Genomic DNA, 24891 nt, shown 5'->3' with positions numbered 1-24891 from the left:
AAAGACTCTTAGGCTGGAGGGGCTTGAAGGAACACTAGAAAGAGTAATGAAAGTGAGTGCAGCTTGTGGAGGGAGAACATGGCAGGAAATCGGGTTGGAAAGATAGTCTGGGCTCAGGTAGGATCATTTAGGCCTTGGTAAGGAGGTTGACTTTTATTCTCAGTAACACGGGTATGCCTGTACAGACAGGGAACAGGGGGCATGGGTAGGGCAAGTGACTAGAGACTAGGAGTCCATTGCAAACATCCAGGAGTTTCAGACCAAGATGGTAACAGGATAGGGAAGTGAGAAGTGGTCATATTGGGTATATTATTAAGGCAGAGTCAAAAGCTTTCTTAACAGATTGAATGTGGGGTTTGCATGAATGCAAGGATCAAGGATGACTCCAGATTTTGACATGGAGTGATAGGAGTGCTTTAAGTTCATAGGAAAACAAGCAAAGTGTTATGACAGCACATAGGACAAGTAATTACTTATGACTGGGATTATCAAGGAAAGTTGGTGAGCATTGAAGGGTGAAAAACCTTCAATTCAACAGGCACCTCTGGTGCAAAATTTAGAGAGGCCCTCACTCTCAGGGTGGTAGAAATGCAGGGCTGGCGCCTGGGAGGGAGTGTTTTCCTTATCTTTTGCACCCTCAGGGGCCTTGTTTGTCTCACCCTAGTCCCAGCTCTGGTACTCAAAGAAGAGGTAAGTGTTCGTTCAGGCTGGAGAAATGGCAGAAGCAAAGACAGGAAATATAAGAGGCTGGTGAAAAGATTGCTGCAATTCTCTGGACAAGAGAAGTTAAAAGTGTTGGAATTCCAGAAAAGCTTCTAGGCTCTTAGGCCCAAGCAGCTTCCTATTACCCCCCCCCCCATTCCCCCACCCCCCCACCCCCGCTTTTTTGGCAGGCCCTAAGGGTAGCCTATTTGTCTTTCCTTTTTTATGTTGCTATTGCCTCTGCATCCTTTTGTCATTTTCTTTCTCACAAGACTGGCTGTAGAGATAAGTATGCCTTCCATAAATTCCTTCTTCCTCAGATATCCAGAGGCAAACAACCCGGTCCTTATGGGTTTTTTGGAATTTATCATTAATCACTAAAGAATCTTAATAAACATAGAGAAGCTTCAAAGTTAAGAAATTCCTAATATCCAGGGCTCCTGGGCAGCTCAGTCAGTTAAGCGTCTGCCTTCCGATCCAGTCATGATGATCCCGGGGTCCTGGGATGGAGCCCGCATTGGTCTCCCTGCTTAGTGGGAAGCCTGCTTCTCCCTCTCCCACTGCCTGCCCCTCCCCCTCCTTGTGCTCATTCTCTCTCCCTGTCAAATAAATAAAATCTTAAAAGAAAGAAATTCTTAATATTCAAAATATATAAAGTGTTCATACAACTTCATAGCAAACAAAAACAAAATCCAAACAATCTGATTAAAAAGTGGGTAGAGGGTCTGAACGGACATTTTTCCAAAGAAGACATGCAGATGGCCAACAGGTACATTAAAAAATGGTTAACATCACTAATCATCAGGAAAGTGCAAATCAAAACCACAATAAGGTATCACCTCACACCTGTCAGAATGGCTGTTATCAAAAAGACAAGAGATAACAAATGCTGGGATAGATGTAGAGAAAAGGGAGCCCTCTCACACTATTGGTGGGAATTTAAGTTGGTGTGGCCACCATGGAGAACAGTATGGAGGTTCTTCAAAAAATTAAAAATAGGAATACCATATTATCTAGCGATTCCACTTCTGGAAATTGGTCTAATTTGTTTAAAAAAATGAAAACACTAACTCAAAAAGATATATGCACTTTCATGTTTTTTTGTATCATTATTTACAATAGCCAAGGTATGGAAACAATTCAAGTGTCCACTGACAGATGAATGGATAAAGAAAAGGTGGTGTATATAAACCATGGAATATTATTTAGTTATGAGAAGTATGAAATCTTGCCATTTGTGACAGATGAATGGATCTTGAGGGCATCATGCTAAGTAAGTAAGTCGGACATAGAAACACAAATACTGTATGGCCTCACTTATATGTGGAGTTTAACCTCTACTCCCCCGCTCCAAGAAAACAAGCTCTAGATGCAGAGAACAAATTGGTGGTTGCCAGACCGAGGTGGGGTCGGGGGCAAGGACAAAATAGGTGAAAGGAATCAAAAGCTACAATTTTCCGGTTATAAAATAAGTAAGTCATGAGGATGTAATGTACAGCATAGCAACTAGAGTTAATAATAACGTATTCCATATTTGAAAGTTGCTGGGATGCCTGGGTGGCTTAGTCAGTTAAGCATCTCCCTTTGGCTCAGATCATAATCCCAGGGTTGTGGGATCGAGTCATGCCCTTCTTCCTCACTGGAGAGCTGCTTCTCCCTCTGCCTGCCACTCCCTCTGCTTGTTCCTTCTCTTTCTCTCTCTCTCTCATTCTCTCTCTTTGACAAATAAGTAAATAAATAAATAAAAAGAACTTTATTTTAAAAAATTTTGATAAGAGACTAGATTTTGAAAGTTCTCATCATAAGAAAAAAAGTCTGTAATAATACGTAGTGATAGATGTTAACTAGACTTCTTGTGGTGATCATTTTGCAATACATACAAATATTGAGTCATTATGTTGTACACCTGAAACTAGTGTAAGGTATATCAATAATACCTCAATTAACCTCAACTTAAAAAGTTGTACTGGTAAAAGAAAAAGAGAATATTCTTAAAGTTTGTAACAGTCTTAGTTATGACTCCATGCCTAAGATGGTCATGAAACATCTGGCAAAATCTCTGTATTAACTTGCTCAGGCTGCCGTACCAAAGTACCACAAATTGGGTGGTGTAAACAACAGAAATTTACTGTCTTACACTTTGGCTGGAAATCCAAGATCGAAGTGTCAGCAAGGCTGATTCCTTCTAAAAGTTGTTAAGAAAAGTCTGTTCCATGCCTTTCTTCCAGCTTCTGGTGGATGGCTGGCAATTTTGATGTTTTATTTGGTTTGTAGATGTATTACCCAATCTCTGTCTTTATCTTCATATAGTGTTCTTCCTGTGTGAATGTCTGTGTCCAAATTTGCATTTTTTATAAGAACTTCAGTCATTGAATTAGAAGCCTACCCTACTCCAGTCCGAACTCATTCTAACTTAACTAATTACATCTGCAATGATCCTATTTCAAAATAAGGTCACATGCTGAGGTACTGGGGTTTAGGACTTCAACTTATGAATTTTGGGAGGGCATAATTGAACCCATAACAACTTTCCTCCGCAATTTTTTAATCCCTGAAGATAGAGCATCAAATCGCCTCTTTTTTAACATACAAGCCTTAAGATCTTAAGGACAAAGAGAAGGCATTGAAACGTGCTTGGAGGGAGAGTAGACTGTGGAGGCACTGCCAGGTTCATGTATCTTGACTATACCACATACTAACAGTAGCATCAGGAAAAACAAAATCGTTTAACTTGTGTCTTAATTTTCTTTAATGTAAAATGAGGATAATAATAGTACTTACCACATAAGGTTATAAGGAGGAAACTAGTTAAAACATGTAAAGAGCTTAAGACTGCCTGGAATATCAAGAGCACTATATAAAATTGCAATAAAAATGGGGGAGGGGATGTGATCAGAGTTCTATTTTTTAAAAGATTTTATTTGAGGGAGAGTGAGCAAGTAAGAGAGAAAGAGAGAGAGAGCACGAGCAGGGAAAGAGGGAGAAGCAGGCTCCATGCTAAAGAGGGAGCCCAACATGGCCCTCAATCCCAGGACTCTGGGATCATGACCTGAGCTGAAGGCAGACACCTAACCCACTGAGCCACCACGGCGCCCCCAGAGTTCTGTTTTAAAAGACCACTCTGATTAATGTGGGGGAAGACAGGATTGCAGGCAGGCCTAGTCCATGCAAAACTAATAGAATGTTCCAGGAGAAGGATGCTGCTGAATACTAGATTGAAATGGGTACCTGTGGATAGAGAGCAATAAACTGATTCAAAACTTATTTCATAGTAAAACAGAAAAAGTTTTAAAAATTCTATCATGGTAGAATATTAGGATTCCAATTTCTCCACATCCTTGCCAACACTTGTTTTTTCCTGTGTTTTTTTATAGTAATCATCCTAAATGTGTGTGAGGTGATTTCTCATTGAGGTACTGATTTGTTTTTCTCTGATTTCTGGTGATGTTGAGGTGCTTGTTGCCCATTTGTTTATCTACTGTGAGAAATGTCTATTCAAGTTCTTTGTCTGCTTTTTAAATTGGGTTTAGAGTTTTGTTTTTGTTGAGTTGTAGGAGTTCTTTATATATTATGTATATTAACCTCTTATCAGTTATATGATTTGCAGATATTTTTCCCTCGTCATAGAGGCTGGCTTTTCACTTTGCTCTTTGTGTCCTTTGATGCACAGAAGTTTTAAATTTTGATGTATTTCACTGTATCTATTTTTACTTTTGTTGTCTGTGCTTTTAGTCATACCCAAGTTATTGCCAAATCAAATATCATGAACTCCTGGGTTTTTAATAAGTGTATTCTTGTTGTTCATAATATCTAGCTAATCTAGAATAGCAAATTAAATTTATCTTTAGTCAGAAAGATTTTTAAAACATCAAGTAGATTTACGTTAGTTATCTTTTTATAATTTATAGTTTTCTAAGTTAGGGTCAAAAATTATGGCTCAGGACTAAGATTTCCATTCTTCAGAATTTGTTAAGATTTTCTTTGTGGCTTAGAACATTTTAGTATTTTAAGTATTTTGGGACTTAGAGAAGAATGCGTACGCTATAGTTTTAGAGTTCAAAGTTATCTATATGTATCACATCTGTGTTTTGTTGTGTTACCAAATCCTCTCCTTTCTATTTATTTTTGGTCCATGAGATCTGTCAAATTCTTAGAGAAAGGGATTTAAATGTTTAAAATAAATTCTTTTATTCCCATTAGAATTTTATTTAGATATTTTGATATTACATATTTGTACTTTGGAATTATCAGATTGAGGTTTGAATTCCATACCCATCTACACTGTGTGACATTGAGGATACCTAATCTCTCTAAAGCCTATGATCAGCATCTGCAAGATATAAGTGTTAATGATAGTCACTCCATAGCTTGTAAGAATTCCTTGAGAAAATCCTTAGTTAAGTGCCTGGCATTTAGTGAGTGTTCAATAAATATTCACCATTCTTCTTATTGTTCCTTTTATCAAAGTAAACTAGTCTTATTGTCCTACTTGGTGCTTACTTTTTAATCATGCATTTCACTTTGATTTTATTTTACTGCCTTTGTTTCTTTTTGTCTGCATTTTCTTGTAACTTTATTTGCCATCCACTTATTTTCAATTTTTCTGTGTTGTTTTATTTCTGGTATTATTCATAAGGAGAATAGAAATACATTTTCTCTTGAATTTTCACTCTGATTTTTTGTCTTTCTATAGGAAGATTTAGCTTGTATGATTTATTGTTATTAATGCTAAGAATATATTCAGACATCTTGTTTTCTGTTTATTATGCTTTATTGTTTTTTCCTCTTTTCCTGACTTTCGTCATTTTGGTTAAGTTTTCTTTGTATGTTTTCCCTCCTCAAATAATTTGAAAGTTTCACAACCAAATATGGTCATTATCATTAAGTTTTTAAAAATCGAACCAATATGTGCTTATGAATATAAAGAAAAAAGTGTACATATTCTTGCCTTATTCTCCTCCCCAAACACATTGAGACAGTTAGAATTCTCCTTCCAGGGATCCATACCTCCCACATTTGTTCAAATAAACTGGAACTTTAAATCTAGACTATTTTTAATATTTAAATTTTTGCTTTCCTATGCTCTGAACCCTGTGTTAATATGTACATTAGATTTTATGAAAACTATCAATAATTATTTATTTAAAAATCAAATAAAATAAAATAACTTTTATACTTTACTGGGTTTTTACTCTCCCGTGTTTTTTAATTGCAAGCAACGTCAAATGCATTGCAAAGAAACTTAATAGCAAGTAGAATTTTTGTTCCTTTTTTTTTTTTTTAAGATTTTATTTATTTTTTTGACAGACACAAATCACAAGTAGTCAGGGAGGCAAGCAGAGAGAGAGGAGGAAGCTGACTCCTTGCTGAGCAGAGAGCCCCACATGGGGCTCAATCCCAGGATCCTGAGATCATGACCTGAGCCGAAGGCAGAGGCTTTAACTCACTGAGCAACCCAGGCACCCCAGAATTTTTGTTCTTTTAACAGAACTCTGAGGCAAGTTTGAAACACAGCTTGATGAAGGCTTTAACTCTAGTTTTGATTTTCTCAAATCTGCCTTCTTCCTTATGTTATCTTCCTTTGTGGTATTGGGGTGATTATAGCAATTTAGGCTTTGCAAAAGCACATCACACAGTGAGAATGGTAGAATATTTTCCTGAACCTTTAAATAAAGCATCGCCCTTTACTTTAATTGGAGTAGTCCAAAACAAACTTTGTGACAAGAAAATGCCATGTGTACTCATTGGTTTAGACCTATATTATTGTCCATTCTTGATCCAATCACAAGACCAAGGCAAAGGAAATTATAGTGTGCACCAAAGTGTTACCCAATGGGAAAAGTATGGTGTGGGAGGCAACTAAATATACTACAGTTTTGTCTGGAATTCCGACTGATACGGTTTTCCTTCATAGTCCTTCCTTCACAGTCCTATAAATATTTTTCTTATAATGTTGCAGATTAGATGTCAGAAGATGATCTAATTATTTTTAAGGGGAGGTCTGAAATATCACATAATTTTATTTTTATTTATTTATTTTTAAAATTTTATTTATTTACTTGACAGACAGAGATCACAAGTAGGCAGAGAGGTAGGCAGAGAGAGAGGGGGAAGCAGTCTCCCCGCCAAGCAGAGAGCCCAATGCAGGGCTTGATCCCAGGACCCTGGGATCACGACCTAAGCTGAAGGCAGAGGCTTTAACCCATTGAGCCATCCAGGCACCCCCACGTAATTTTATTTTTTAACCCTAAAGCAGAAATTTCACAAGGATATGTGTAAGTGTATCAAATAATCTTGCCCTTTCAAGCTGAATACAGAAATTTACATTTATCTCCAGATAATTTTCTTCTAGTATCTGTTTAAATACTGCCTCTCCATTTTAACTCACATATAATAAAACTTAACCTTTTTAAAAAAGATTTTATTTATTTATTTGTCAGAGAGAGAGAAAGCGCAGGCACAAGTAGGGGGAGTGACAGGCAGAGGGAGAAGCAGACTCCCCACTGAGCAGGGAGCTTGATGCGGGACTCAATCCCAGGACCCTGGGATCATGACCTGAGCCGAAAGCAGACACTTAACCATCTGAGTAACCCAGGTGTTCCAAAATTTACCCTTTTAAAATGTACAATCCAGTGGTTTTTAGTATGTCTATTCAGAGTTGTGCAACCATCACCACAATCAGTTTTAAAACATTTTCATCACCCCAAAAAGAAACCCAGACCCATTAGCACTTATTCTCCATTTCTCCCCAAACCTCCTAGCCTCAGGTAGCCCCTAACTTAATCCCTATCTCTGTGGATTTTCCTACTCTAGACATTTTGTATAATTGGAATCATAGAATATGTGGTCATTTATGTTTGACCTTTTTCACTTAGCATAATCTTCTCAAGGTTCATCCATTTTGGAGCATGCATCACTACTTCCTCTTTTAAAAACAATGACTGAACAATAGTCCACTGTATAGATGTAACATCTTGTTTATCCTTTCATGGGTTGGTGCACATTTTGGTTGTATTCACTTTTTGGCTACTATGGATAATGCTGTTATAAACATTTGTGTAAAAAGTTTTTGTGTGAATATTTTAAATTCTCTTGGGTGTATATCTAGGAGTGGGAATGCTGGGTCACATTATAATTCTACTTAATTTTTTGAGGAACTGGTGAATCATTTTCCACAGTGGTTCTGCCATTTTACATTCCTATAAGCAATGTATAAGCGTTCCAATTTCTCCATGTCTTTGCTCACATTTGTTATTGTATTTTTAAAAACAAATTTTATTTTATTTTATTAATATTTTTTTAAGATTTTATTTATTTATTTGACAGACAGAGATCACAAGCAGGCAGAGAGGCAGGCAGAGAGAGAGGAGAAAGCCGCTCCCTGCCGAGCAGAGAGCCTGATGCGGGGCTCGATCCCAGGACCCTGGGATCATGACCTGAGCCAAAGGCAAAGGCTTAACCCACTGAGCCACCCAGGCGCCCCTTTAAAAACAAATTTTAAAACTTCTTTCTTATTATGGTGAACTATAAATAACATAAAATTTATAATTTTAACCATTTTTAAGGATATAGTTTTGTATAGTCTTGTGACACTAAATACCTTCACATTTTTGGGCATCCATCACCATCATCCATCTGCAGGACTTTCTTCATGTCTTACTCTAACCTTAACCTTAACTGTACCCATTACACAATACCTCCACATCACTTCTCCCACCTTGGCCCCAGCCCAGCCACCATTCTACTTTCTGTCCCTATGAATCTGGCTACTCTAGGTACCTCAGAGAAGTCGAATCATACTCTATTTGTCCTTTGTGATTGGTTTATTTCGCTTAGCATGATGTCTTCAAGGTTCATCCATGCTGTTGTGTGTCAGAATTTCCTTCCTTTTTAAAGATGAATAGCATTCCCTTGTTATTTTCTGTTTTTTTTTTTTTCTCTTTTGCTAATGGCTGTTCTAATGGGTATAAAGTGATATTTCATTGTGGTTTTGATTTATATTTCCCTAGTGGCTAATTATGTTGAGCGCCTTTTTGTATGCTTATTAGCCATTTGACAATCTTCTCTGGAGAAATGTCTGTTCAAATCTTTTGTCTATTTTTCATTTGGATTAGTTGCCTTTTTATTGTTGAGTTGTAAGAGTTCTTTATATATTTTGGATAATAGATTTTTATCATATCTATAATTTACAAATATTTTCTCCCACACCATGGGTTATCTTTTCACTTTCTTAATACTAGCCTTGGTGTACAAAAGGCTTTTTTAAAAAATTATTTATTTATTTGAGAGAGTATGCATGAGTGGGGGGTGGGCAGAGGGAGAGGGAAAGGGAAAAGCAGACTCCCTGCTGAGCTCAGAGCCCAATTCGGTGCTTTATCCCAGGACCTTGAGATCATAACCTGAACCGAAGTCAGACCCTCAACCAACTGAGCCACCTAGGTGCCCCTGATACATAAAAGCATTTGATTTTATGAATCAATTTATCTAGTTTTCCCTTGTTGCTTGCGCTTTTGGTGTCATGTTAGGAAACCGTTGCCTAATGCAAAGTCAAAGAACTCTGTAAATAGAGTTTTAGACTTGCAGCTTTTACATTATATTTAAGATCCATTTTGAATAAATTTTAATATCTGTTGGAAGGCAGATTACTTTGATACCCTTGTTGAAAGTCAATTAACCATAGATTCATGGGTTCATTTCTGGACTCTCAATTCTATTCCATTGATTTATATGTCTATCTTTATGTCGGTTCCATTGTCTTTTTTTTTCTTAAATTTTATTTATTTATTTGTTAGCGTGAGAGAGAGAGAGAGCACAGTCAGGCAGAGTTGAAGGCAGAGGCAGAGGGAGAAGCAGGCTCCCCGTGGAGCAAGGAGCCTGATGCGGGACTCGATTCCAGGATACTGGGATCATGACCTGAGCCGAAGGCAGATGCTCAACCGACTGAGCCATCCAGGTGTCCCAGTTCCACTCTGTCTTATTGTAACTTTGTAATGAGGTTTAAAGTTGGGAAGTTCATTCTTCTGACCTTCTTAATTTTTATTTTTTTATTTTATTTTTTCAAAGACTTTATTTATTTGAGGGAGAGAGTGTGCACATGAGCATCGGGGAGAGGCAGAGGAAGAAGCAGACTCCCTGCTGAGCAGGGAGCACCACGTGGGACTCCATCCCAGGACCCTGGGATCATGACCTGAGCCGATGGCAGATGCTTAACTGACTGAGCCACCCAGGTGCCCCTGACCTTCTTAATTAAAAAAAAATTGTTTTGACAATTCTGAGTCTCTTAAATTTCACTACAAATTGTAGGGTCAGCCTGTCATTTTCTGCAAAAATAAAACAAGACAAAACAAAACCAGCTGGAATTTTGATAGAGCTTGTGTTGAATCTAGATCAGCTTGGAGTTTATAGATACCTTAAGAATATTAACTCCAACAACACATGATATGTTTCCATTTATTTAGGTCTTTAGTTTCTTTTAAGGATGTTTTGTTGTATACTACAAAATAGATATTGTATATCATAATTATATTAATATATAACATTTATTCCATCTTTTTAAAAAAAGATTTATTTATTTGAGTGAGAGAGAGAGAAGGGGGAGGGGCAGAGGAGAGGGAGAGAGAGAATTTTCAAGCAGACTCCTTGCTGAGTGTGGAGTTCAAGACAGGACTGGATCTCAGGATGCCAAGATCATGACCTGAGCTGAAATCAAGAGTCAGATGCTTAACGAACTGAGCCCCTCAGGTGCCCCATATCATCTATTCCATCTTGCTTCTAAAACTTCCAACATATGAATTTGGATCTCTTGGATCTTTTAAAAATATTTATCTTTTCTTCCATATTTTCTATTTTTTTTTGTTGTTTTGTTCTGCATATTGGAAGGACTCTTTGAGAAGGTCTTATAATTAATTCAGTTTTCAGCGTGATCTTTTCTTCTATTAACTGCTTCTGTAGTCTTTTCAACTTAAAATATTCATGTACTTTTTAATTTCTGAGGATATTCTGGTTCTCAGATTGCTCTATTTTCAACCTGTCTTTATCACTCTTTAAATTTCACTAAGAACATGAACAGGTTCTTTAAAAATGTTTTCTCTTATTTCCTACATGAACTCCATTTTAGTGAGTGATATCTGCTTTAATTTGGCCTCTTGTTTCAAGTAATAGATTTCCTCTTAATGATTAGTGATATTTTTTATCTGCTCATATTTATAAAGGAAGATCTAGATCACTCATGGCTGGTAACTGGCATCCCATCTGAAATTAGAGAGACCACCTTTCAATTCCCCACAATGAGTCTTTTTTTTTTCTTAAGATTTTATTTATTTATTTGACAGAGATCACAAGTAAGCAGAGAGGCAGGCAGAGAGAGAGGGGGAGGCAGGCTCCCCGCTGAGCAAAGAGTCCAATGTGGGACTCAATCTCAGGACCCTGGTATCATGACCTGAGCCAAAGGCAGAGGCTTAACCCACTGAGCTACCCAGGCGCACCCCCACAATGAGTCTTATTCTCTGAGGATGGTGGTACTAGGTTGGAATTTGGTTTCCCTCAATGAACTGGTCCCCAGTAGGAAAGTAGTGCCCATCTTCCTCCTCAGAGATAATGGTTGATGGTACACAGGATGCTGAGTCACCAAGCTTCAAACCTTAAGTTGAGAGAAAAAGGTACAGAGAGAGGAAGTAAGGGAATAAAGCATTGGAAACTACGTCCAGGAAAGAACTTTGGGTGTGACTGTTGGCACATGGAACTCGATAGAAGCAAATAAATATGAAGTCTACTATGTGTCTGAGGGAACTGCATTGGCAGATAAGCCACAAGCTTGGCCTTAAAAACCTTTAACTGTAAAAGAACTCTCAGGACCTCAAACTTGTACTGCCAGGAAATGAGCTAGGAAAACTGTGAAGTCTCCAAGGAGGGAGTACATCCCCATGCCCACTTCAGATGTGGCCATGAAGGATATTGAACAAGAAAGAGTCTTCCAGAGTGTGGAACAAGGGCTACAGAAATTAATGCAGAAGGGTGTACATCCTTGAAAGCAGAACCAGGACATAATCATAGAACTTCTCCCATTGCCGAGACAGAGGATCATCACAATAACAACTTGGAAGGATTCTATTATTTATAAGGACCCTAACTGTTGTGAATCTCATATTTTTCACTGAATTTGAATTCTGATGCAGAATATCTATGGAGAAGCATTTGGGAATCATTGTCACAGAGAACAGTGGAGGGATTTGCAGCAGTTAACATTTTATAGTTTGCCAGGTACTGTGCATTGTCAAAATCCACATAGCTCCTCTCTGAGGTATGTACTATTGTGATGTTATTCTACAGACGGGGACACTAAGCTGGAGTCAAGTAACTTGGTCAAGTTTACATAATAGGTAGGTCCAGGATCCAGAGTGCTCACTCAGCCCTATCATATTTTATAATCACAGAAATCTATTGGGCATGGTGGGGGATATATAAACCCAGGAGAGATTTATATACAAACAAATAAATTCAGGGAAAGGGAATGTATTATCTAATAAAGGAGACATTAAAATGTTTTCAATCCAGAAATAGATTAGTATCACTAACTTTTAACCTTGTTAGAGACTTGTTTTGTTTTTTGATGAATCTTAGTTCCCACTATACCATCTAGCTCACAATACGGCTTCAATAAATAAGTATCGAATGAATGAAGAATGAATACCAGAGCTCTATAATGTTAATATAAGGTCCTTGAATAATTCTGCCAAATTTGCTTTTACATCTCCAGAGCCTAGCGTGCTCGGCACTCCACAATGGTCCTTCAACTAAACTGAAAGAAAATTGCACTGTGGTTTTGCTTTAAGGCTGCTCATTGTTGTGAGTTTCCTTATCTTTAAAGTGGATGGTGTCCCTCTCCCCAGCTCTACAGAGTTTGTGAGGGATTGAGTTTTTCAAAAGTTTCTCTTACCTGCTTTAACCTCTTGTGAGCTTAGTTTGTATTCGCAAGGTTAACTTGAAATCTCAGGTTTCTACTAACTCATTCCCACATGTATGTCTAGTTCTCATGGTGAGTGTGGATTCCTTTTTGAGATGTTGAGCTATATTGTTAATCATCGGCATCTCTCTATGCTGTAGGTGTTTAAAAACCGTATTGATTTCATTTACTAAGCCTGTATTGTGTGCTAGATCCAGAACTGTGAGAATACAGCAGTGATTGAAAGCCGTGTTTCCTGTCCCTGTGGCACATTAAAAATGTTTCTATGTGATTTTAAAGACCTGACAATAGGGATTCGATTGTAAAACAAACCAAAAAACAATTTCTGCTTCTTATCACCACAAGGAACAAAATGATTTTACAGAAAATGGCAGTTGAGCGTCTCTTCCCAGTGGAGGAGGGAGAGAACACAAATGAAACCACCAACAAATTGCTTGCTTTTGCTAGTCATAATTGAACTATGCCTTAAGTTATTTTGTGATGATTCCACACTTCTGGTCAATTCCCTTTGGATCGACCAAAAGAGAAGGGCGTGGGGGGGGGGGGGTATTACATTTCGGTTCTTTAAAAAAAAAATACAAGACAAGCAAACGAATGGTACTGACTTAGAGATCATAGAGATCATATGAGATCTACTTTAATTGAAGTTGTCTTTAAACTATAATTGACAATGATACCGTAACAATAGACTGATAAGCAACCCGCCCAAGTGGGTGCCGCTGTAGCTTCCTTATTTCCACCAACGTGCTGACCTACCCGGGGCTATACTTGCCCCCAAGACACTAAAAGTAGATCAACTTCTCTTTACCTAGACTCTTCTACCACATCCAGCATGGAGCTGTTTCTTCCAGAGGGTGGGCAGTTCAGTAAAGGAGTCTAGCAGCCTATCCCTGGCAACAATGACAGTTTTTAAAATGGAACTACATCTCTACTAACAGATACCACCAGCTGTGAAAAGTGGAGCTCAGTCTGTCACTATAGGCCGGCCGAGCATCTCTTGAGAACTTTTGTTCCCGGCGCACCCGTCATGGTCCAGGGCCTGCTGGAAGTGGCTGCGGGTGGGGCGGATGATCCCTCCTGATCCCGGAGGCTCGGGACAAGCCACCGCGAGCAGGCAGCCTCCCCCAGCGCCCGGCCGGGGTCCGCTGGCGGGGGGGCCGGGGGGGGGGGGAGTTCGTGCTCATCCAGGAGGTGCAAAATTTGGCTCTGGCCCGGAGCTCCCGGGTTTGTTTAGTTTTGTCCGCGTCCTGCCCCCGCCCTACCCCCCTTCGTGCAAAAGGCCAAGGGTTTTTGACCCACCATTGCCCAGGCCGAGTTCACACTTAAGGCCCTTTAGCCGCCGTCCTGCGGACAGAGAAAGCAATCGCGCAATGAAGCGAGAGCACTCTGTGAATGAACGCGGAATCCGCGAGAAAATAATTTTTCTTCCTGGCTGAGCGCGTCAGCCGCACTCTGGGGGGCAATCCTCTTTCCCAGAACACCCCCTCCACACCACCACCCTCCACACCCCACAGTGGCCACACACATCATTTGGGTCGTAGAGTTTGGAAATGGAGGCGTGAGCACAGGGGACTGAGGGGCGGAGGGAGAGTCGTTGGAGAGGGTGGGGGGGGAATGTCCTCAAGGAGGTCCCCCATCGCGCCCACTGTCCTCAAGGAGGGCAAAGGAGCCCTAAAGGCCACTCGCGGGCGCTAGGGCTGCGGGAGGCCGAGAGGCGGGGCGGGGGAGGGGGCGCGGGGGTCTCCGCGGCGGAGATCTGGGGAAGCGGGAGGGGCAGCACCTGAGGAATCCGCCTCCGGCCGCGGCCGCCGCCGCCTCGCTCCGCCCCGGGGAACTGAGCGCGCGGCGAGCGCGCCTGCCAGAGAGACGCCAGCCACCGGCGGCGCTAGCACCTCGAAGAGGGCGGCCGGAGCGAGCGCAGCGCAGCGCTGGGACCCGGACTGGGGGTGGGGAGACGAGCCCCGGCCGAGGCGAGGGCCACCCCCTGGTCCTCTGCCCTAGCGCCCCGCCAGGGCCAGGTGAGCGGCTGCGGGGACTCCGGGGCGCGGGGAGGCGGGGAGATGAGAGGTGGCGAGCCGGACGCGAGCGCACGACTCTGCCGGGCAGAAGCTGCCCTTTGGCGGGCTGTGGACACCCTGCCTGCGCGGGGAAGCGCTGCGGCTGACTTTCTGGAGGACTGGGAAGGCGGAGCGGGTGTGTGAGCGCCCCTGTGTTTGCGTGGCGAGGGCAGGCGCCAGTGGCAGCCTCGGATCTGAACCCCTTCTCCCCGCTGCCTTGCGTCAGCCCTCTGAGGGGACCGAGCCCGTGCGGTCCGCGCCCGGAGGCCAGAGGCCTGTCACCGCGGGCTCTTCTCTCTGCCTTTGTGGCGGGAGCGAGGAAGCCGGAGCGTGGGATGGGAGAGGCTCCCGCGCGGCGAGGAGCGCCGAGGCGGAGGCGGCGGGGGGCGCGCCGAGGACCAGTGTCCCCAAGCCTAAGGGGCTTGTGAGGGGGTCGCCCGGCGGGTGGAGGGCAGGCAGGGAGGCGCTGAGGTGACGGGGGTGGGGGGAAGGATGGAGAGAGCTCAGCTTGGGAAAGTTGAGAGCGTCCAGCGGTGGCTGGGCGGTCGCTCAGTGTCCATGGGTTTCTTTTCTCCACATCCAATGTCACTTCGTCACCAGCGCGCGCGCGTCTCCAGCCATCATTTCCATTTTTCTGTGAGTGGTGGAGGACCACTCTTAATCTGAATGAGACACAAAGGGTTGTGTTGACAGCTGACCCTGACACAAGTAGACAGCGAGGTGAGGTGTGTGCTCTGGCCTGGCAAGGGTGATGATGAGGCAGTTTGTTAAAGTAAATCAATTCCCTTAGTCCCTCTTCCGAGCTCTCCATTAAAATAAATTATCTGTATAGATTCAGATCATGGGGCTTCTCCGTTAAATCGAGCCCAAGTAAGGTCCAGAACGATTCATCTGCACGAGAACAGCTGCTGCCTCCAACTGAGATGGACGGATCCTGGAGAAACTCATTCAGTCATACTCCTTTCCTGTATGAACGTGACTGTCACAAGGTCCTTATCCACCCTACCCTAAGTCCTCAGTCTCCAGTTCAAAAGACAGAAACCAAAATTTCATTTCTATTTTTCACAACTTTAGAGCTCCCCCCCACGAAATCCCACTTAAATCTCATATTAAAACCTAGCTATTTGAATATGGGGAAGAGGTTTTCTGCAAAAAAATTTTTAAATTAAATGACCCCTTAAAGAACTCTCATCCCTCCGAACATTTTCTTATACTTTAGATCCTGGGATTCTGCTTTGAGTTTTGTGACTGTGTTCTTTTTTCTTTCTGAAAATTTCTACGTGATTTTACAAGTTGTAATACTGGAAAGTTTTTAAAAGAGAAAAAACGTTGAAATAGTTGTTTCATTGAAAATGTTTATGATAGAATTATATGAATATAGGCATGTGTTTAAAGGGACATTTAATTTTTTTTAAGAAATAAGTATGTATGTATGTATGTATTTATTTATGACAGACAGAAAGAAAGAGAGAGAGGCAGAGGGAAAATCAGGCTGCCTGAGGAGCAGGGAGCCCAATATGGGACTCTATCCCAGGACCCTGGGATCGTGACCTGAGGTGAAGGTAGACGTTTAACCATTTAACCAACTGAGCCACCCAGGTGCCCTAAAGGACATTTTAAATTAATATTGAAAAGTAATGTGCATAGGGTTAAGAGTTTCACAGTGTAAAGTAAGTTTTCCCTTTCCCACTCCATAGCCCCAATGCCCTCCTTCCCAGAGGCAATTCTTGTATATACTTCCATACATCTTCTATTTAAATGGAATTAAATTATGAAAATAAAGGAATGAAAGGAATGGAGTATAAGACTGAACTACATATCAATGGTGATGACTATGTGGTACCCACTCATGATGACTTCAGAACCTCTTATTTGGCCTAAGGCACTTATTGCAGTAGAATATCAGTTAGAATGCTAAAAATCTTGAAACAAATATACTGTGGAAAGCCGAACTGTTAAAGGATGATCTCTGCCTCTGCCCCCACCATCACTAGTTTCTCTACATTGTGGGTTTTTTTTTTTTTAAGATTTTAATTTTTTATTTGACAGAGATCACAAGTAGGCAGAGAGGCAGGCGGGGGTGGGGGGACAGGAAGCAGGCTCCCTGCTGAGCAGAGAGCCCATGGGATGGGATGGTATGGCGGGGTTCCACCCCAGGACCCCGAGACCATGACCTGAGCCGAAGGCAGAGCCACTGAGTGGCACTGAGGCACTCAGTGGCACTGAGCCACCCAGGTGCCCCTCTACATTGTTTTTAATAATCTTTTTTTTTTTTAATATTTTCCTCCATTTTGGAGCTCTTTATGAAGTAAATAAAGGACAAGCACTGTAACTAACTATGTCCAGGGAAGTATATTATCGGAATACATTGAAAAGACATATGTATACTCTCCCATTGACATAACATAATACAGAAATTTAATGGTAAGGGAGAAATATGAAAACCAAGTTTAAGATATTTGAGCACATCTAGTTCCAGGTTTGTACTTATCATAAACTAGCTAAATGAAGTAACTTTCTTAGAAATGCTTTATCCCCCCTCAGTTAAATAAACAAATTGAACTACTTGGTTTCTAAGGGTCCTTTTAAATCCAAAATTATATTATTAAAATAGCACTTCTGTAGATGTTCTACGATTAACTAAGGATAACCAGTTGGACCTGTGTGTACTAGAGAGTAGAGTGACAAAAAATTTCCTGATTTGTAGATTCATAACAAGGAAATTAGAGGGATTTAAATTACATTTCTGTTCTTATGAGATTGATATCATTGAAGAACAGCTACTTCACGTTCCCACAAAATGTCTGCTTATGTTATTGATAGAGGCCAAACCCTAAGCTGAATGGGCCTCTCTCTGTGTATCACCTTGTATGGCTAAGGAGAGTGAATTTTCTTCATAGCTCATGGTGCCATTTTTAGGGAAATTACTCTTACCAAACTCTTACTTTTCTTTTTGGTACTCTTAATGTTTTTCTTTTCACTTGTGTACTTCAAAAGAAGTTGACATAATTTACTTAGTAATTCTCACAAGCATTTAGAATGTGAATATCCCTATAGCTGGTTTATTTACTTTATAAGTATTCACTTAGAGATCATGTTCTTAGTAGGAAACTTTTCTGATCTCTAAAACACCTGCAAACTCTGGGCTGATGATCCCTGGATGGGTTCAGGGAGCTGAGGAGTGATTGCAAGGTTATGAAAGTAAAAAAGAATTAGTTGCTTTTGGTCACTGTATATGATCTCAAATAAGGTTGTTTTTTTTTTTTTTTTTTGACAGATCACAAGTAGGCAGAGAGGCAGGCAGAGAGAGACAGGAGGAGGAGGCAGGCTCCCTGCTGAGCAGAGAGCCCGATGCGGGACTCGATCCCAGGACCCTGAGATCATGACCTGAGCCGAAGGCAGAGGCTTTAACCACTGAGCCACCCAGGTGCCCCTCAAATAAGTTTTTTTTGAAAGTACCCTGTAATAAGTCAGAGAAAGACAAATACCATGGTTTCTCTTTTATGTGAAATTTAAGAAACAAAACAGATGAACATATGGGGGAGAAGAGGGAAACAAACCATAATAGGCTTAAAGATAGAGAACAAACTGAAGGTTGTTGAAGGGAGGCAGGTGGGGGATGGGCTAGATGGGTGATGGGTACTAAAGAGGATACTTGTTATGATGAGCATTGGGTGTTGTAAGTAAGTAATGAATCGCTGAATTTTACTCCTGAAGCCAATATTGCATTGTTTGTTAACTAACTAGAATTTAAATAAAAATTTGAAAAGGAAAAATATGTATATACCATAAATGGTGATTGCAAAAATCATTGATGTTAAGAAGTCACATACTTTAGAGCTTCAGAATCACCAATAAAGAATATTGTGTAATTACTTTGAATAAGTCTTTAATATGAATAAATTATTAGTGAAGTTTTAGGAATGTTTGACTGGGATGGTAAGAATATAAACTAGGAGAACGAGTTTGTAAGGTAAGGTGCTTAGAGTAATCTTGATTGACAAGACTGACAAAAGAAAATTAAGTTCTAGTAGAAAGTTCTAAAATGGTAATAGTTTTTATTTCTTCCAGCTCCATTCTCAGTCTTGCCATATGAATATATATTTTTATAAATGTCTTATATTACAGATAAATTTCTGTCCTGATTTTTTATCAATACTTTTAATAATTTACTCCCCATTATTTGTAGTAATTTTATAATAGTTTATCCAATTAATGTAGCATAATTTACTTAGCCCTTCCTCTACTTGGGAATGTTCCAGTATTTAAAAATAATATGATGGGGGCACCTGGGTGGCTCAGTGGGTTAAAGCCTCTGCCTTCCGCTCAGGTCATGATCTCAGGATCCTGGGATGGAGCCCCGCATCGGGCTCTCTGCTCTGCGGGGAGTCTGCTTCCTCCTCTCTCTCTCTGCCTGCCTCTCTGCCTGCTTGTGATCTCTGTCTGTCAAATAAATAAATAAATCTTAAAAAAAAATATGATGACTGTCCCCATGAATGTAACTTCTTCCTTCCTTCCTTCCTTCCTTCCTTCCTTCGGACTATTTCTTTAGAGAGGCAGTATGGTGTAATTGTAATTATAAATGGGTGGACTCTAAAATTAAAGATTCAGAGTTCAGAACCTCACTCCATCACTTACTGGCAAAATTATTTATAAATTTTTTTCTCAGAACTTTTGCTTCTTGACTTATAAAATGGGTATACTAATAGTTCTCTACAAGGTTAAGATAGAAAGCAATAGCATGATAAAAACACAAATAAATGTTAGCTCTTATTTTTAATAGAACATTTCCAGATTCCTGGTAATTTCCAAATTACTTTCCAAAAGGATTATATAATTTATACTGCCATTATCAATCTATGTGCACGCTTATATCGTTTTAAAACATTTATGTTATTGTGATTAATTTGATCAATGTAAAATTGTATCCCTTTGTTTTGATTTGTATTTCTTTGGTCTTGTGCAAAGTGAGAGGTGTTTTTTTTCAGCAGTATTGCTACATTTTTCTAAATGGAGTGGTAGACATTTCACCGCCTCAGTCATTTTGAGCTGGACTATGAGATGGGCATATAGAACAGGTCAGTTACACTGCTAATGAAGACTGAATCAAATGTTCCAATAGTTTCTTTCAAATTAATTGTAGTTTTTTTGTTTGTTTGTTTTGTTTTTTCTATTTTCAGTCTACGGTAACTGTAATTAGTTATTATTATTTTAAATCTTAGGAAATTAGCTGCTGAAGTTAATAATATATCAAGTCTACCTAAGTGAAAAAGTAGTCTTCTCTTTTTTCCCCTATAGGGGCTGATTTGTAATTAGCATTATTGTGATCACAATTTGGTGAATTTTTACTAGGAATGCTTTTCGAAACTTGAGGGGAAAGCCAGAGAGAAAGTTTCATGAGCCCTAATCGTGGTATCTTTTGGCTACAAATGGATAATGAAGTTATTCCCTCTGAATTGAGTTCTTATATAGTCAAGGTAATTTAGACTACACAAAAGCATGCCCTTGTAAGTTCTGGAGTTCCAGCAGCCCTGATATTTCTGGCAAACACACACCCAATGTGGATAACAGCAGCTCTTTGTGCTGCTGAGCCCCAGGAGGGCTCCCTATTGTGTACTCTTCCTTCCCTCCCATTCTTGACTGACTGGTGATAGCAACTCCTCCAAGTCCAGATGTGAAGCTCCCACAGGGACTCCTCTTCTACCCAACTCTGTATTTACCCCTATTACCTACCCCTTTAGCATATTTGCTTTCGCTCTATGATGTGGAGATTCAGTATCTTTTCAAGGTTGTGGTTTCAGATTTTATTTTTTTAATTTTCTATGCTTTATGAGGGTTTTCAACCGTCCATAGGGTAGAGACTATAGGCATGATTAACATAGATTAACATATAATCAGCACTTGATACGTGTTTGTTGCTGTGAACCATATCTTATATGGTCTTTTCTCTTCCTGGGCATGGTTCTATTTTTATGGTGCCAGTTGTGTCCTGCATTGCTATGTTTGCCTATATTACCCAGTTTGGGAGTTAGGAAACCTGCTTGTTTTAGCTCTTTTAATTTCTTATGTATTTGGGTAAATTCTTAACTCCTGTGCCTTATTTTTCTTATATAAAATGGAACTATTAGTTACTGCTCTAATTATCAACTTTCTGCACAGGATTGTTATAAATATAAAAAGAAATAATAAATGTGGACATGTTTTGGGAAGAAAGGATATACAAATTCATTAACAAAAAAAGAAGGTTGTTAATATTACACATTATCAGTATGCTTCAGGAGTGTCCGTACCTTTGAGGAAAACTTCACCTCAATGTAGAGCTGCACTTGGAGCTTGAAGTTAGATGAAAATTCTTGGGGTCCAACCCAAACTATTCAATCAGAAACTCTGGGGACAGGGCCCACTAATCTGTATTTTAAGAACCATTCTGGTGCTGAACCACTGCTTTAGGGAGTAGGAAATGTCAACAACCACTAGAAAAATATTTTTCTGTTAAATATTAGTTATAAAATAACCTAGAAATTTCATAACATCACTTTAGCATGCCAAGTTTGAAATGAAATTTAGCCATTATTATTAGCTGCTGTTTGCCTTTTAATCGCTCAGAATTTAACTCAGAATAGTTGTAAACTCAGGTGCCTGTAAGGGTCAAGTAGGTAATCTGAGTGAATGAAGCAAACATCTGTAAAATCGTATGGGCTAACAGGTTCTGGTGGACAAGGAAGTCTGAAGGCAGTAAATTTCTAAGACTTTACTGATTTTCTGTCCCATGGGACTGCGTGTCACTGTTGCCAGATGATTTCATTTTTCAAATGGAGCTGAAAATTCATATTTTTAAATGAATTTAAATGTTGCCAAGAAATTGTAAGAAAACAGAGGCCCAACAAAACAAATTTGGAAAGCAAGATAATTTCCAACTTCTCAGTTAATTAATATGGGTGAAAATATTTGCATTTGAATGAGTATGATGACAGAAGAAACATCTCTGTTCAACATTATTAGTAAAGAAATACTTATGAAAACCACACACTTTTAAACTTTCAGATTATGAAGATTCAATAGATAAACAAAATCTAGTGTTGGCATTGGGATAAAGAATGGTCACTGTTACACAGTAAGAGTGAAGGGAAATAGTTATAGCTTTTCTGGAGAGCAATTTGGCATCATGGATAAGACCTAAATGTCTCTTTTTACCCTATCCAATATGGTTGTGCCTTGCCACAAGTGGCTATTTAAGTTTAAATTAATATTATATAAAACTAAAGATTCAGTTTCTCAGTTGTGCCAGTCATATTTCAAGTACTTAATAGCTGCATGTGGCTAGTGGTTACCACATTGGACTGAGAAGATATAGATTTCCATCGCTGGAGGAAGTTCTATTGGACAGCTTTGGTTCAAACTCTTTGTCTCAAATTTCCCTTCTAGGAATTTGCTAGAAAGAAATAATTAGACAAATGAGCAAAGGAATATGACAAAAATATCACCAGAATCATTATTTATAGAGCAAAAAAATTAGAAACAAACTAAATCTCATGTTTTTATTAAAAATTAAGTTGCAATAAATATCCACGATATATAGATAAATAAAAAATATTCTTATCGTAGGATCGTTTCATTATTTGGTTAGATAGCTTAAGCACACAGAGATTAGAGGAACGACTTTTCTCTTCTGACATGCATGAGTAGAATGAAGCTTTCCCTCTTCTAGCCTGCAGCTCTTCTTATACATAGAACAGTCTGGCTTTCACTAAAACATGGGCAGAGGCACTTGGTAACTACTCTAGGCTCTATCAGTATCACGTGGGTTCCTCTTAGAAATTCAAAATCTCGGGCCTCCCTCCAAGCCCATTGAATCATCAGAGTCTCTGGCAGGGCCCAGGAATCTGTATTAACAAGCTGTCCACCTTCTGTCTGTATTTGCCTCCTATTGCTGAATGTTTCAGGCTTCATTTGTTTTGTCTTGGGCAAGTGAAACCTCTTTGAACTCTGTTCAGGTGCCATTCTAGATACTGAGGATACCACAGTGATGAAAACTAACAAATTCTCCTGCTTTTATGGGAATCAAACAATAAGCAAGAGAAAATGAGCAAACCGTTGTATTTTAGATCGCAAGAAGTGCTAGAGAGGAAGATGAAGCAGCAAAGGGAATTAGAAGGTGAGATAGGATCTGTGATTCTCTGTAAGGTATAATTGAGAGGTGACTCCTGAGTGAGTCCTGAAGTCTGTGTGAATCATTGGAAAGTTGAGAGGAAGAGTCTTCTCACCTGTTGTGGGAGGGGTGGGGTAGCAAGGAGGCCACAGCCACTGAAGGGGAGAGGCAAGTGAGGGAGGGAGTGGGGGATTAGGTCAGAGAGGTAGTCTAGATCTTCTGACTTCAAAATTCTTTGTTCTCTCTAGAGTACCACACTTTTCAAATTCTTTGGTTAATCAGTTTGTAAAGAGATCAGACATCCTTAAATTCGCTGTTCTTCAGTGCGATTTGTCAACACCTGCCTTACTTGCGCGGGGTGCTTGTTAAATGAGGATTATTGGTCTCTTAACCTATTGAATGAGAGTTTCTGGGGTGGGACCCTGGATTGTGCATTTTAACAATCTTTCCACGTGGTTTTATGGACATAAGAATCTTAGAACCACTTCTCACAATTATCATTCTGTGCATTCAGTTTTTATAGAGGAGGAATGCCTAAAATTGTCACCACGTAGAGGTCATGAAGAGAAGATGTAATTGGTGTAATGTCTCATTTATTTCTTATTTTTAAACCAATTAAACCAATACCACTTACAGTAAGTTTATGTCTATATCTCTATTGGAATATTCAGGGAACTTGGAGACCATTACTCTCATTCTTACCCACCATAGAGGGTGGGTGAATCTTTTCACTTCAGAATTGTATCTCCCCCTCATCCCATCTGTTCTTTTTTTTTTTTTTTTTCAAAAGGGTCAATTCAAATGTATTTGATTTTTTCATCCTGTCTGTTCTCTATCTCTCTTTTTCCCTCTCTCTCTTTCTTACCTCTTGTTTTTCTTCCCTTCTTAAAATTTAACCACCCTAAATTAAATACCATTAATGTTTTGGTGGTAATTCTTTTTTTTTTTTTTAAGATTTATTTATTTATTTATTTGATAGAGAGATCACAAGCAGGCAGAGAGGCAGGCAGAGAGAGAGGAGGAAGCAGGCTCCCTGCTGAGCAGAGAGCCCGATGCGGGGCTCGATCCCAGGACCCTGAGATCATGACCCGAGCCGAAGGCAGCGGCTTAACCCACTGAGCCACCCAGGCGCCCCTTGGTGGTAATTCTTTTACGCACTTATTCGGTATATTTATATATATTCACCAAAACAAATAATTTTACATCATGGGGTCATATTCTGTTTTTCAAAAAACTATAGTCACATCTTTTAAAAAATTCGGGGAGCCTAAATTCCCTCTTTTCCCTCCCCTTTAGCCCAACAGTGTGGCAAATCTGCCGTTTCTTTTGTTATAACTTTTTCCATGATCATGTAACCTTATATTGTATGTTTTGAGCATCTTATATATGCTGTCATACTTTATATATGTAATCTATCATTATATACATATTAAAAATCATGTTTCTTTTTTTTTTTTCCTTAAAGATTTTATTTATTTATTTGACAGAGATCACAAGTAGGCAGAGAGGCAGGCAGAGAGAGAGGAAGGGAAGCAGGCTCCCTGTTGAGCAGAGAGCCCGATGTGGGACTCGATCCCAGGACCCTGAGATCATGACCTGAGCCGAAGGCAGCGGCCTAACCCACTGAGCCACCCAGGCGCCCTCATGTTTCTTTTTTTACTTAATAAAACAGAGGGATATATTTCTAAGTCAACTGGCATAGCTTTTATTTATTCTTTTAATGACTACATGATATTCTGTAGTATATATATATTTTCCACAGTCAAACACCTATTACTTTATTGAAGGACATTTATTTTAACTAAACAGAAGACTCGGGTTCTTTAGGTCGTTCTCTGCCATGCTCAGCTTGATGGCATTTGTCTTCCATCTTGTCTCTTCATTACCCCAAGGTGTCAGTGGCACACCTAAACCCCCCACAGTTTTAACTTGAGTCTGTAAAGTGTTCTTTTACTTCAGGCTAAACTCTTTTTGAAAGAGTTTACCCACATACATAGATGTCCCAAATTGCACTGGCCAGA

General features: G+C 39.8%; 1 protein-coding gene across 4 annotated transcripts in view; it reads left to right on the top strand.

The window, feature by feature from the left end:
• Nucleotides 1-14533: 14533 nt before the first annotated feature.
• The window catches only part of GREB1L (GREB1 like retinoic acid receptor coactivator), a 269159-nt gene continuing 258801 nt past the window's right edge, over nt 14534-24891 (top strand). For all 4 annotated transcript variants that reach the window (XM_032859791.1, XM_032859794.1, XM_032859789.1 and 1 more), the window contains exon 1: nt 14534-14682. The gene's annotated coding sequence lies outside the window, so the exon portion shown is untranslated. The remainder of the gene's footprint in view (nt 14683-24891) is intronic.

This window comes from Lontra canadensis, unplaced genomic scaffold (genome assembly GCF_010015895.1).
Source record: "Lontra canadensis isolate GAN:19392208 unplaced genomic scaffold, GSC_riverotter_1.0 scaffold17, whole genome shotgun sequence".
Taxonomy (NCBI): Eukaryota; Metazoa; Chordata; class Mammalia; order Carnivora; family Mustelidae; genus Lontra; species Lontra canadensis.
This window is presented reverse-complemented; position numbering and strand designations above follow the sequence as displayed.